Genomic DNA, 14,572 nt, shown 5'->3' with positions numbered 1-14,572 from the left:
AGTACATTTTCAGTGTGATTAAAGGTCATCAGTGGCAGCCCCCATGTTTCTCTTACATGTTTTAAAAGGCAAAAAGAGCTGTGCTACCTAAACATTAAATGAGCAAAAAAAGTCCAAAGATTCTTCAAGTAAACCATATAGGTAAGTTTCCATAAAATGTTTGTCGTGACAAATAAGTGAAGATTGTCACACCACAACAAAAGTGCACCTCCACCACATAGAAAACATGCTTACCAGATGGTAAGCTTGAAAATCTTGTGGCTAATATCCAGCCAGGGCCCTTATCATGAGGGGAAACTGATGTGAGCTCTAAGACGGATCACACTCCGTGCGGACAGAAGACTAACGGGCGTCTAGGTTATCTTGCAAGGGCCCCAGGATGATGTCATCTTGTGACAAAATGCGTCGGGAGGAGGGACGTGCTGACGTCACTACGTTGCTATGATCCCAGAAGGACAGGTGGTCTATGCAAACCAGCCGGCTTTTCTATTCTTTGTTCTTTTATCTACTCCTTGCTGTAAGTGTAATACCATTTTATGATTAAAGCTGCAGTTGGTTTTACACTATTGCGAGTTTCCTTTTTGAGTATCCTTGCCTATGCTCACTGCACGCTGAGGTGGTTCCTTGGTCCTTGCAAGATAACCTAATCTTGAAAGGAACCAGCCCAGAGGTTCCAAATGTTTCCTAATGTATCCAAAATACATTTTAAAAATGACTGGATATGCATCTCAGTCTTGGAAGTAGATGCTGAACCTGGATAATGCCTGAACAAGGAAGGGACCGGTCTTCTGTTGAGAAAGATGAAGGCTCAACAGTTATACTAAGATCTCTTATAGAGGTTATTAATGTTTGCAAATATTACTCAGTATGCACTTAAGGAAAACCTGTAATGAGAGAAATAAGGCGGCCACCGATGCTGACCTCCTTCTTAAAAGATTAACGGTCCTGCTTCTTATGGAATCAACATTTTGGAATGCTAAAGTGAACCAAGCATGCAACTCCTAAGCTACATACTTTTCAGTGGCTTAGAATGTAATGAAGCTACTGGATCAGCAAGACGGCTAAGTTATAGTGTCTTTAGAAAGAGAGAGGTTTTCCTTTCCAGCTTGGCTAAGGGTCTGGTATGAATTTTGGGAGTTATATCATGTCCCTTAACCACTTCCCGACCGCCGCACGACGATGTACGTCGACAGAATGGCACGGGCAGGCATAAGGGCTTACATGTACGTCCTTGCCTTCCCGCGGGTCGGGGGCCCGATCGGGCCCCCGCCCGGTGCCTGCGGCGGTCGGTATTCATTCGGGAGCGATCCGGGATGAGGGGGCGGCCATTCATTCATGGCCACCCCCTCGCGATCGCTCCCGATGAATAGAAATCCTTCGTCACATCACTTCCTCTCCTGTAATGTAAACACAGGAGAGGAAGTGATGTAATCTCTCCTCCATGTCGGTATTTTTCGTTCCGACACCGAGGAGAGAGGATCGGTGAGTTGCACCAACACGACACTACACAGTAGAACATGCCAGGCACACTCACACCCCCCCGATCACCCCCCCAATTACCCCTGCCCCCCAGTCACAGTGACACCAATGTCATTTTTTTTTTTTTGCATTGGTGTCATTTGTGACTGTAATAACTGTTAGGGCAGTTAGGTTTAGCCCCCTTTAGTTCTAATGTACCCCCCTAACCCCCCCAATAAAGGTTTAACCCCGTGATCACCCCCCGTCGCCAGTGTCACTAAGGCTGGGTTCACATTGCAGCGGTTTATGAGAACGAATGTGATTCGCACCGCACTGCAGTGCAAATCACATCCGATCTCTGTGCGATTCGAGTTCCGCCATACAGATAGTATGGCTGAATTCGTGTCGCACCCGCCGCAAACTCGCACAGGACCCTTTTTTTGGTCCGCAGCAGAATCGGATCGCATGGGTGTTCACACCATGCGATCCGAGTTTGCAGATCGCACTGCGATATGCGAACTGATCTGGGGGTGTCATTAACATTTCACTGACACTCCCAGCAGTTCGCATAGGGCAGTGTGAACTGCCGCCGGGAGGCATGCGATGCGGGAACCCGCCGCGGATTCGTGGCGTTCCCGCATCGCTCCAGTGTGAACCCAGCCTAATAAGCGATCGTTTTTCTGATCGCTGTATTAGTGTCACAGGTGACGCTAGTTAGGCAGGTAGGTATTTAGGTTCGCCGCAGCTTTTTATAGCGCCAGGGACCCCCATATACTACCGCATAAAGCCCCCTGATTGCCCCCTAGTTAACCCTTTCACCAGTGATCACCATATAACTGTTACAGGTGACGCTGGTTGGTTAGTTATTTTTTTATTGTTTCAGGGCACCCGCCATTTATTACCTAGTCTCACTAGTGTACCCCTAAATTTAGGGGTGTCTACTTTCCAAAATGGGGTCATTTGGGGGGGGTTTGTGCCATCTTGGCATTTTATGGCCTTCAAAACTGTAACGCCCTTAGAAAGCCTGAAGGCGGTGCTTGGTTTTCGGGGCCCCGTACGCGGCTAGGCTCCCAAAAAGTCCCACATATGTGGTATCCCCGTACTCAGGAGAAGCAGCAGAATTTATTTTGGGGTGTCGTTTCACATATGCCCATGGCATGCGTGAGCAATATATCATTTAGTGACAACTTTGTGAAAAAAAAAAAAAAGTTTGTAATTTTCCCGCAACTTGTGGCAAAATATAAAATATTCCATGGACTCAACATGCCTCTCAGCAAATAGCTTGGGGTGTCTACTTTCTAAAATGGGGTCATTTGTGGGGGTTTTGTGCCATCTTGGCATTTTATGGCCTTCAAAACTGTAATAGGTAGTGAGGAGTGAAGTCAAATATTTACGCCCTTAGAAAACCTGAAGGCGGTTCTTGGTTTTCGGGGCCCCGTATGCGGCTAGGCTCCCAAAAAGTCCCACATATGTGGTATCCCCGTACTCAGGAGAAGCAGCAGAATTTATTTTGGGGTGTCATTTCACATATGCCCATAGCATGTGTGAGCAATATATCATTTAGTGACAACTTTGTGAAAAAAAAAAAAAAAAAAATTAAAGTTTGTAATTTTCCCGCAACTTGTGGCAAAATATAAAATATTCCATGGACTCAAAATGCCTCTCAGCAAATAGCTTGGGGTGTCTACTTTCTAAAATGGGGTCATTTGTGGGGGTTTTGTGCCATCTTGGCATTTTATGGCCTTCAAAACTGTAATAGGTAGTGAGAAGTGAAATCAAAAATTTACGCCCTTAGAAAGCCTGAAGGCGGTGCTTGGTTTTCGGGGCCCCGTACGCGGCTAGGCTCCCAAAAAATCCCACACATGTGGTATCCCCGTACTCAGGAGAAGCAGCAGAATTTGTCATTTCACATATGCCCATAGCATGTGTGAGCAATATATCATTTAGTGACAACTTTGTGTAAAAATAAAAAAAGATTTTTTTTTTGTCATTATTCAATCGCTTGAGGCAAAAAAATAAAATATTCAATGGGCTCAACATGCCACTTATCAATTTCCTTAGGGGTCTACTTTCCAAAATGGGGTCATTTGGGGGGGTTTTGTACTGCCCTGCCATTTTAGCACCTCAAGAAATTAGATAGGCAGTCGTAAACTAAAAGCTGCGTAAATTCCAGAAAACGTACCTTAGTTTGTAGATGTGACAACTTTTGCGCAAACCAATAAATATACAATTATTGACTTTTTTTTTTTACCAAAGACATGTGGCTGAATACATTTTGGCCTAAATGTATGACTAAAATTGAGTTTATTGGATTTTTCTAATAACAAAAAGTAGAAAATATTTTTTTTCAAAATTTGCGGTCTTTTTACGTTTATATCGCAAAAAATAAAAATCGCAGAGGCAATCAAATACCATAAAAAAAAAAGCTCTATTTGTGGGAAGAAAAGGACGCAAATTTTGTTTGGGTACAACATTGCATGTCCGCGCAATTACCAGTTAAAGAGGAAGTAAACCCTTCCAAACAACTTGGACCTACAGGTAAGCCTAGATTAAGGCTTACCTGTAGGTCCAAGCAATATCTCCTAAACCTATATGGTTTAGGAGATATTTGCCCGAAAATGGGCACCGCTGTCTACGGCGCATGCGCCGTAGACAGCGGCGCGCAGGCGCACTAAATGCGGCAAATCCATGAATGGATTTGCCTAATTTGTCGACTCCTGTGCGCATGCGCGGGAGTGACGTCATCGCGGCTTCGCCGCTGTGATTCGTCGGAGCTGCGAGACGCCACCAGCATGGATGCGGCGGACTACAGGGATCAGCGGCGACTTCGCTGGCTCCTGTGTCAGGTAAGTGACACATAATGAGCTACTATGCGATGCATAGTAGTCCATTATGCTTTACCTTTGCAGGGAAAAAAAAGAGGAAGTAAACCCATCAGGGTTTACTTCCTCTTTAAAGCAGCGCAGTGCCAAATTGTAAAAAGACCTCTGGTCATTTACCAGCAAAATGGTCCGGTCTGAAAGTGGTTAAAGTGAATGTAAACCCAATTCATGAAATTTGAGCTGGGCACATATATCTTCAATGTTTTGTTATCTCTCTTCAAAGCACTAAGTCCTGTAGCTTTGTCCTGCTCTGTTCCTCTGTTATCAGCCTGATAACTTTGGACAAGCTCTCCGATATGAGGGCCTGAAGTGTGTTTTGGGGGAGGTTGCTATAAATAGATTAGCACACAGCTAAACTATTCACAGGCAATGTCTGCATGTGTGAGGAAAGAGTGTGTGTGTTGCCTCCAATCAGCTGTCTCGCAATAATCCACTCCTACAGTCGAATCGGGAAGAGAAAATTCTAACAGGATGTGCACTTTCTAAACAGTATATAAAGATGAAGACAAAATATATGCATGTAAAACTTATGTAGGTAGGTTTGTTTAATCTCTGTATATCATCTAAAGCTGTTCACTTCACTGGGTATATGGAGGGTTTACATCCACTTTAGGGTCCTTTCACATGGGGCGGATCAGTGCTGATCCGCCCCATGGATGTCCGCTTGCACAGCTGGGATCGCCGGAGCGATCTCCGCTGAGCAGAAGATGACAGGTCCGTCTCTGCACACTGCGCAGGGACAGACCTGTCACAGCGCCGCTCTCCCCTGTGGGAGGTCGGATGACGACGCCGGATGGAAAAATAGCTTTTTCCTCAGTCACACTTTTTCCGATCGGAGCAGGTCGGATGTCAGCGGACATGTCACAGCTGACATCCGACGCTCCATAGAGCTCTATGGAGCATCCGTTCAGGTCCACCTGAAAAACTGACAGGCGGGCCTGAACGGAACGGTAGTGTGAAAGGGGCCTTAAAGTGTTTTTTTGGTAGTTCAGTCTGTATGAAACTTTACACATCACATCAATGGTTCCTTTAACGCCTTAAAGCAGCCTTTCTCCCCCAGGGGAACCCTTAAAATAATTTTCAGGTATCGGGGGAACCCCTGATAAAATTCATTCATTGGTGGTCAGTGAGATGAATGCCCTTTTTTTTTTTTTACAGTGGTGGTAAGAATGGCCCCTTTACAGAGAGCTATAAAGATCTTTGCTGTCATACCACTGGCTCCTTTAAATTACATTGGCTCAGGACGATGTAGGCCCCATCAAACAGGAGGTAAATTGGCCACAGCTCAGGGAACCCCTAGCCACGTCTGGAGGAACCCTCGTTGCGAATGGCTGCCTTAAAGTGTTCATAAGGGGTCATCAGCCCCTTAAAGTGTTCTTTGGTAATTCAGTGTGATTGAAATGTTACGCATCACATCAATGGGTCCTTTTCCCTTGGTATGAGTGGCAGTAGTGAGTAATAAAAAGAAATAATAGACAATTTATTCCAAGTGCCCCTGCTGTTAGGTAATACATAATGAAAAATAAAATTCCATTAGCCTGGATTCACATCACATCTTTTGCATTCAGCAGGCATTGATGCGCAATGACCGCTAGTGACTATCAACATTATGCTGCTATACAGCCTCTAGAGCTGTGTATAGAGTTTAAAGTGTACTGATTGGTACGCTGGCAGATGTAGGTGTTGGATGATTCTTGGCACAGCAACTGAGTGCAGTGGGGACCAGAGAAGTGTTGGGAATTCACTGATATTTAGGTGTAAAGGTGAAATCATACTTGAACTCCTTTAGAGCTGGCACCTGCCAGCCCTTTAAGGGCTTTAGAATGGAGGGGGGCAGGGCTTGTGCGGATGTGACTGCCATGATTGGCTGTCACTGCGGTCATATGATCGAAAAGCTTCTGATCGCAAGCAGCGAACGGGAGCTTTACGTTAGCTGCTGGCAACTACGGGGGTGCGTGCACTTGGCTCAGCTCTATCGGCGCCATTGCACACAAATATGCGGCCGCCGAGAGGCTGCATATTTGCTTGCACACGGCATGAAGAGGTTAAGGTATAACTAAAGGCATAGACATTTTCTTGGATAAAGTTGTGATAAGAGAGCACCTGTTTTTTTATTGCTGTCTGTGTTCCTGTTAGGAAACATCATTGAAAGTAAAAGAAAAAAATCCCAAATTTAGGGTTGTCCCAGAAAAGTAATAGAGGGGACATTAGTTCTAATGACTTGGGGCCCCCAAGGAATTCCCTTAATTTGCAGGGATTTTCTCACTTCTTGTTTGGCTATGGGACACAGATAATGAAAAAATAAATCTTATGGGTTATAACCCTCCCTTGCTCTATCCAAAATGTAAAAAACAAAACAAAAGTTTTTCCTATACATCTATAGGGTTATCCTACCTTTTGCAAAAAATAAAATTAATGCACATTTACAGTATATTCAGAGTACACGCAGTGCACAGTATTGCAATGTAAGGGTCCTGCAGGTTCTTCCTCCAGCTCTGTCTGTACAGAGGCATGGACTTTCAGGTGTCGAGCTGGAGGTAGTGTCAATAGACTATAAGCGATTACCTCACTTCTATTCCATTGAGAACTGCTTGTCATGGTGGAAGATGGGACTTGTAGTTTATTCATTCACCCTAATTTTAAATCTGACAGCTGCTGCAAAGAAGAAGAAGCTCTACATGAACTTAGAGGCATGCCTCTAATGGTGCTTATGAGGATCCACTGATGAGCACTTACTGATGGGCCCTATTGGGCACTTCCATGGCACTGTAGAGCACAGATGTGGCACTGTTAGGCACAGATGTGGCACTGTTGGGTATTACTGGGGAACAGATGTGGCACTTTTGGGTACTGCTGGGGCACATATGGGGAACATATCTGGCACAGTTGGGCGCAGCTGTACACTTGCAATTTGGGGGAAAAAAAACCTCATGCAGCTTCTCCCTTCACTTCTCACACGATCTGTGTGAGCAGTGGAGAGAAGCGGACATGACCCCGGTTTGTTGACAGTGATAGCTCTGTCATCGGATGGAGCAATCACGCAATAAAGGGCAGCTCTCATTTGCCCTTTACTGCAAACCATGACCCGGTGGGTTCCATGAACCTGGCGGTTACAGACAGCCCAGTGTGCGTGCACCAGGGGGCCTGCAGAAGCGCAATTCTGGGAGGATGATATAGTATGCTCTCGCAGAGTTATCGAGCTGTGCTGTAGCCATCATTCGGCTATGGCCCAGTTATTAAGTGGTTAAAAATAAATTATAATTGCGCAACCAAAGTAATAAAAGTGAAGTGCAACAGCCAGCATCAACAATGATTGGATTGTGTAAACAGAATTATGAACAAAAAATGCAGCGCTACCAGAATATATCCCCTAAAAGATGTCTATAGGGGAAAATAGCTCCACCAGATAATATCCAAAATCAAATGAAAATATCAAAATGTGCACTGTTCAGCACCTTAAAGTGAACACACAAATAAAGTCTCTAAATAAACAGAGTAAAAAATTGCACAAAATATCAAATAGTGACAAAAATAGATAACACAGTCTCTTTGAAGATGCTCAGTGTATATATCCCTTGTGACAATACGACAGCAAATATGTGCAATTCTTCTTCAAAGAAGGTATGCCACTTCATGCGATGAAACTCCAATGTATAATAAGTATTAAATACTCTTAGCCCTTGTACACACGGTTGGAAAATCTGATGGAAAATGTCCGATCGGACCGCGTTGTCTAATAATCCGACAGTGTGTGGGCTCCATCGGACTGTTTCCGTCAGAATATCTGACGGACAAAGTTGGAGAGCTTGGCTATAAAATTTTCCAACAACATGATCCGATTGGACCTAGTCCAATCGTTTGTAGAGAATTGCGATTGGAAAAAGTGCCACACATGCTCAGATCAAATTACGAGACCAAAGCTATTGGCTACTAGCCTGAACGTAGTCCCGTCGTAACTAATGAACATCATCACGTTCTGAACGATCGGATTTTCCGCCAACTTTGTCCTACCGTGTGTATGCAACACCAGTTTCGGACAAAATCCGTCGGAAAAAATCTGACGGATTTTGTTGTCGGAATGTCCAACCGTATGTACAAGGGCTTACCCTCCGGTGTGGACCCACACACGCATAAGGTGATGAATCAATCAGGTATGAGAGACGATCATCTCCAGTGAATCATCCGATCTATCGTCCAGGCAAGATGGTAGGACATCAGATCTCATGTGAAAGAATGGACATCACACTTATTTTCTTTGAAGAAGAATTGCACATATTTGCTGTTATATTGTCACAAGGGATATATACACCGAGCATCTTCAAAGAGACTGTGTTATCTATTTCTGTCACTATTTGATATTTTGTGCAATTTTTTACTCTGTTTATTTAGAGACTTTATTTGTGTGTTCACTTTAAGGTGCTGAACAGTGCACATTTTGATATTTTCATTTGATTTTGGATATTATCTGGTGGAGCTATTTTCCCCTATAGACATCTTTTAGGGGATATATTCTGTTAGCGCTGCATTTTTTGATTAAGTGGTTAATGTTTAAACTGTTGGAAACAAGAGTGAGTACACCCCTAGGTGAAAATGTCCAACTTGGGCCCAATCAGCCATTTTCCCTACCTGGTGTCATGTGCCTCATTAGTAATAGAAGGTCTCGGGTGTGACTGGGGCTGGGTTGTTTAATTTGGTGTTATCGCTCTCACTTTCTCATACTGGTCACTGGAAGTTCAACATGACACCTCATGACAAAACTCTCTGAGGATCTAAAAAAGAATTGTTGCTCTACATAAGATGGCCTAAACCAGTGATGGCGAACCTTGGCACCCCAGATGTTTTGGAACTACATTTCCCATGATGCTCAACTACACTGCAGAGTGCAAGAGCATCATGGGAAATGTAGTTCCAAAACATCTGGGGTGCCAAGGTTCACCATCACTGTCCTAGACTATAAGAAGATTGCCAAGACCCTGAAACTGAGCTACAGCACAGTGGCCAAGACCATAAAGCGGTTTAACAGGACAGGTTCCACTCAGAACAGGCCTCGCCATGGTCGACCAAAGAAGCGGAGCGCATGTACTCAGCATCATATCCAGAGGATGTCTTTGGGAAATAGACCTATGAGTTCTGCCAGCATTGCTGCAGAGGTTGAAGGGATGGGGGGGTCAGCCTGTCAGTGCTCAGACCAAACGCCATGCTTTTTATCAAATTGGTCTGCATGGCTGTTATCCCATAACAAAGCCTCTTCTAAAGATGATGCACAAGAAAGCCCGCTGACAGACTAAGGACATGGATTACTGGAACCATGTCCTGTGGTCTAATTAGACCAAGATAAACATATTTGGTTCAGATGGTGTCAAGCGTGTGTCCACAACCAGGTGAGAAGTACAAAGACAAGTGTGTCTTGCCTACAGTTAAGTATGGTGGTGGGAGTGTCATGGTCTGGGGCTGCATGAGTGCTGCGGGCACTGGGGAGCTACAGTTCATTCAGGGAACCATAAATGCCAACATTTACTGTGACATACTGAAGCAGCGCATGAACCCCTCCCTGGGCCGCATGGCAGTATTCCAACATTATAACGACCCCAAACACACCTCCAAGATGACCACTGCCTTGTTAAAGAAGCTGAGGGTAAAGGTGATGGACTGGCCAAGCATGTTACAAGACCTAAACACTATTGAGCATCTGTGGGGCTTCCTCAAATGGAAGGTGGAGGATCGCAGATCTCTAATATCCACCAGCTCCTTGATGACATCATGGAGGAGTTGAAGAAGACTCTAGTGGCAACCTGTGAAGCTCTGGTGAACTCCATGCCCAAGAGGGTTAAGGCAGTGCTGGAAAGAAATGGTGGCCACACAAGATATTGACATTTTGGGCCCAATTTGGACATTTTCACTTAGGGGTGTACTCACTTTTGTTGTCAGCAGTTAATGGCTGCGTGTTGAGTTATTTTGAGGGGACAGAAAATTTACACTGTTATACAAGCTGTACACTCACTACTTTACATCATAGCACAGTGTCATTTCTTCAGTGTTGTCACATGAAAAGATATAATAAAATATTTACAAAAATGTGAGGGGTGTACTCACTTTTGTGAGATAATGTATGTGAGGTATTGTTGTGAACATCGTAGAGCAATAATTATAAGGCCATAATTCATGGTCAAAGTGACTGTAAACGCTACTTAAAAAAAAAATAATAAACAGGTTTATACTTACCTACAGTGTGCAATATAATTGCACAGAGTGGCCTCAATCCTCCTGTTCTTGGTTTCCTAACTGGTGCTCCTTGCTCCTCCTGTTCTTGGTGTGCCACCATAGGAAGCCGATTCCTATGGTGGCACACCCGCAGGCTCGATCCTAAGCCGCGCTACTTACATTCATAGACACACACATCCAAAGGCTCCTGTTTCTGTTAGCAGAGCCTGAGAGCAGGGAGAACCCCTACAAAGAAGTGCACAGCACTGGATTGCAGGAGGACTCAGGTAAGTATAAGGGGGTTGACTTGAGTCGCACTGCTTAGAATGGTTCCATTGCTGTCAATGGGGTGCGACTTGAGCGTTCAAAGTCGCACGACAAGTCGCGGCAGTGTGAGCGGGCATTTAGCCCATTTAGCCAAAGCGTCGGTAACTGCTGGCAATGGCACCGTCCGAATCAGTGCGTTGCTGCATTTGTGGTGCCACACCAATTCCCTAAAGTCGTTTCCGTACTACTTTTGGTGACTTCGGGGTGCGATTTCCATAGACATCTCTGCAGCAACCCACACAGATGTCTCTGAAATTATTCCTGTTTTTGGGGCTAACATGCGGGAATGAAATCGTGCGATTTCGCACGATTTCATTCCCACTGTCAGTGTGAATCTGGGCTTTAAGAGGAACTACAGCCTTTTCGCTCTCCTCCTCCACTCCATTTTTTTTTTGTGACTGCATGCCATGCATCCCAGGAGGGACCGGGGGCACCCCGTCATTTGCCTAGGTGAATTCCGGGGGCGGGCCGAGCCTTTGATGGAAAAAAAAAACTGATATTGGGGCTGCGGAGTGGGAGCAGGATGGAGAGGAGGAAAGTGCTGAGGAGGGTGAAGGTCCGCTTTAAGATTTTTAAAGCGTCACCTATGGGGAATGTTAGTTACTTTTGTTTTTTGTGATTCCGACCTGACATATTATTTTTTTAGTTTACATGAATCGCTATAAAAAAAATGCATACATTAACATGTATGTGAAAAAATAAAAAAACATGTCCTGGTAGACAAGTGGATGTGGTAGACGAGTAGTTAAAGTATAACTAAAGGCAAAAGTTTTTTTATTTCCGTTTTTCTTGTTTTGGGTAGAGGGGAGATGGATTAGAACCCCTGTCAGTTTTTATTGCTGTCTGTGCCCCTGTTAGGAAGATTCCCCCTCTCTATTTGTCCTGTTTACCATTAACATCGAAAGTGAAAGTAAAAGAAAATCCCAAATTTTGGGTTGTCCTCAGAAAAGTAATAGAAGGGAAATCTTCCAATGGGGACACTAATTCTGGTGATCTGGGGGTCCCCAAAGCATTCACTCAGGTCTCCTGTGAGAACCCCCAGATGGTGTGGAACTACATATCCCAGCAGATTAGTTAGTAAGGTGTATGGAGAAGTGTTATCACCCCTGTCAGGCTGCTTATATGTGCCAGTGTCCCGCAGGAGAGATTTCCCTTCACTTCCGGGCCTGGAGAAGCAACAAGAAGTGAGAAGAAATCTCTGCAATATCAGGGAAGCACAGTTGTCCCCATTGGGTGATTTCTCCTCATCTTTTCTCCTGGTGACAACATTTTGGATGTCCACCACTTTCTGTGACACCGCTCTGTGTTCTCAGCACATTCATGGCTCTTGTTTCCTGGAATTCCTCCTTAAAGTGTCCCTCCATCTATGTCACATGGAACCTCCTCCCCCACTCCGCAGTAATGGCTGCCTAGGCTGGGTTCCCCCTTTAACGTTGTCCCTTTCACTAGTTCATGTGAACCAAGCTGACCTGAACTAATTAAAAGGGCATTATACATGGAATTAGGCTTTAAAAGTGTCTCTATAGTAAAGTATAACTAAAGGGAAAACTTTTGTTTCCATTTTGGATAGAGTGGAGAGAAATTAGACTAAGGTGACCAGATTTTTAAAATGAAATACGGGGACATACTTTTTTTTTTTTTTACTAGTAATGGCAGCAATCAGCGACTCATAGTGGGACTGCGATATTGCGGTGGACAAATCGGACAATAATACCATGTACACATGACCGGTTTTCCCATTGGATTAAACTCCAAAGGTTTTCTACTGAAACTGTCTTGCCTACACACAATCACACCAAAGTCCGACCATCTAGAACGCGGTGATGTACAACACGTACGACTGGACTAGAAAATGGAATTTCAATAGCCAGTAGCCAATAGCTTTCATCTCATACTTGCTTCAGAGCATGCGTCGTTTTTGGTCCTTTGGAACAGCATACAGACTAGCGGTTTTCCCGATAGGAAATGGTTCAGCCGGAAATATTTAGAACATGTTCTATTTCTAGGTCTGTCAAAATTTTCGTAAAAAAAAATAGTCAGATGAGGCATACACACGATCGAAATATCCGATGAAAAGATTCCATCTGACTTTTTCTGTCTGACATTCCGCTCGTGTGTACGTTGCATTAGTGACACTTTGTGGGAACCAGTGACACTAATACAGTGATCAGTGCTAAAAATACTTACTGTCACTGTACTAATGATACTGGCTGGGAATGGGATAACATCTAGGGCAATCAATGGGTTAAATGTGTGCCTAACAAGTGTTTTGTCACTGTGGGGGAGGTGCTTTTACTAAGGGAAAACATAGATCTCTGTACCTGCTTTGCAGGAACACAGGATCAATGTCTTCCACACTGACAGAATGGCGATCTGCCTTGTTTACATAGGCAGACCACTAGGTGAGTCCGCCGGATCCGCTGATTGGCTCTGATACCCAGAAATGCAGGATCACATATATACGTGATCTTGCGTAGCGCGACCGCCCTGTAGAAATAAATCTGCTATCAGGCAATCGGAAACTGGTTAAGATCCTCAGCTTTATGATAACTCACAGGCAGCAGGCACTCTATCATGGCTCTGGCTGGCTCTGTCACAGTGTGTCACATACATGGCTTCTGGGTGCTGATTTTGTTAAATTATGACGAATAAGTGCCTGCTGCCTGTGAGTTCTGATACCATCCATTATGCCTGAGAGACAGACACAGTGCAATGTAGTCTATTCACAGACACCCCCAAAGCACACCTGTGTTGAAGCCTTGAAGGCATTGGCAGCCCCACGATTGGATCTGCTTCCCCTCTATTCCTGCTGCTGGATATTGTCAGCTGAGCTTAGCTGCCTCTCTCTGCCCGTCGCCTCCGCCGGCCTCACAGCCTCTCAGGTCTCACTCTCTGGGCCCCGGCTACTACTGGGTGGGGAGGGCTGAAAGGGAGTGTGAAAGGGCTTAGACCCCTTTCACACTGAAGCGCATTGCAGGTGCTATAGCGTTAAAAATAGCGCCTGCAAAGCGCCCTGAAACAGCGACTCCATTTACTCCAGTGTGAAATCCCGAGGGCTTTCACACTGGAGCGGTGCGCTGGCAGGGCATCAGAAAAAGTCCTGCTAGTAGCTTCTTTGGAGTTCATTAGGAGCGATGAACTCACCACTCCAAATGCATCCCTGCCCATTGAAAACAATGGGACAGAGCTGCTATACCGCCAGCAAAGTGCCGCTGCAGTGGTGTTTTGCGGGTCGATTTAACCCCTTTGAGTTAAAACCCGCTAGCGGCCGAATAGCGCTTCCAAAGTGGTGCTAAAAATAGCGCTGCTTTACCGCTGACGGGGCGGCTCAGTGTGAAAGGGGTCTTATAATCACTTTAATTAGTAGGGATTTCCTCTCACTTCCTATTTGTCTATGAGACAAGGAGTGAAGGGAAATCTCCCCAATGGGACCCAGATGGCAAAAATAAACTTTACAGGGGTAGTAACCCTCCCTTACTCTATCCAAAAAAAGAAGTTTTTCCTATAGTTCTGCTTCAAGCTTGGTGGATGGAGGTGGTGAAGCTGTAATGGGAGAACTTGCTATAAAACTCTATTAACAGAAATGGATGAAAGTGAAAGCCAATGAGGTGTATGTTGTGTATGGAGAGGAAGCTGTCTGTCGTGTTACAGTCTGCAGATGACAGGTAGTTACCCAGGTGAGGGGGCGGGGCCCGGGCTGGTGT

The sequence above is a fragment of the Lithobates pipiens genome, unplaced genomic scaffold (assembly GCF_037356315.1).
Source record: "Lithobates pipiens isolate NorthernLeopardFrog02 unplaced genomic scaffold, aLitPip1_a1.2 Scaffold_3, whole genome shotgun sequence".
Lineage (NCBI taxonomy): Eukaryota > Metazoa > Chordata > Amphibia > Anura > Ranidae > Lithobates > Lithobates pipiens.
The sequence above is the reverse complement of the archived record's forward strand: the minus strand, read 5'-3'. Positions refer to the sequence as shown.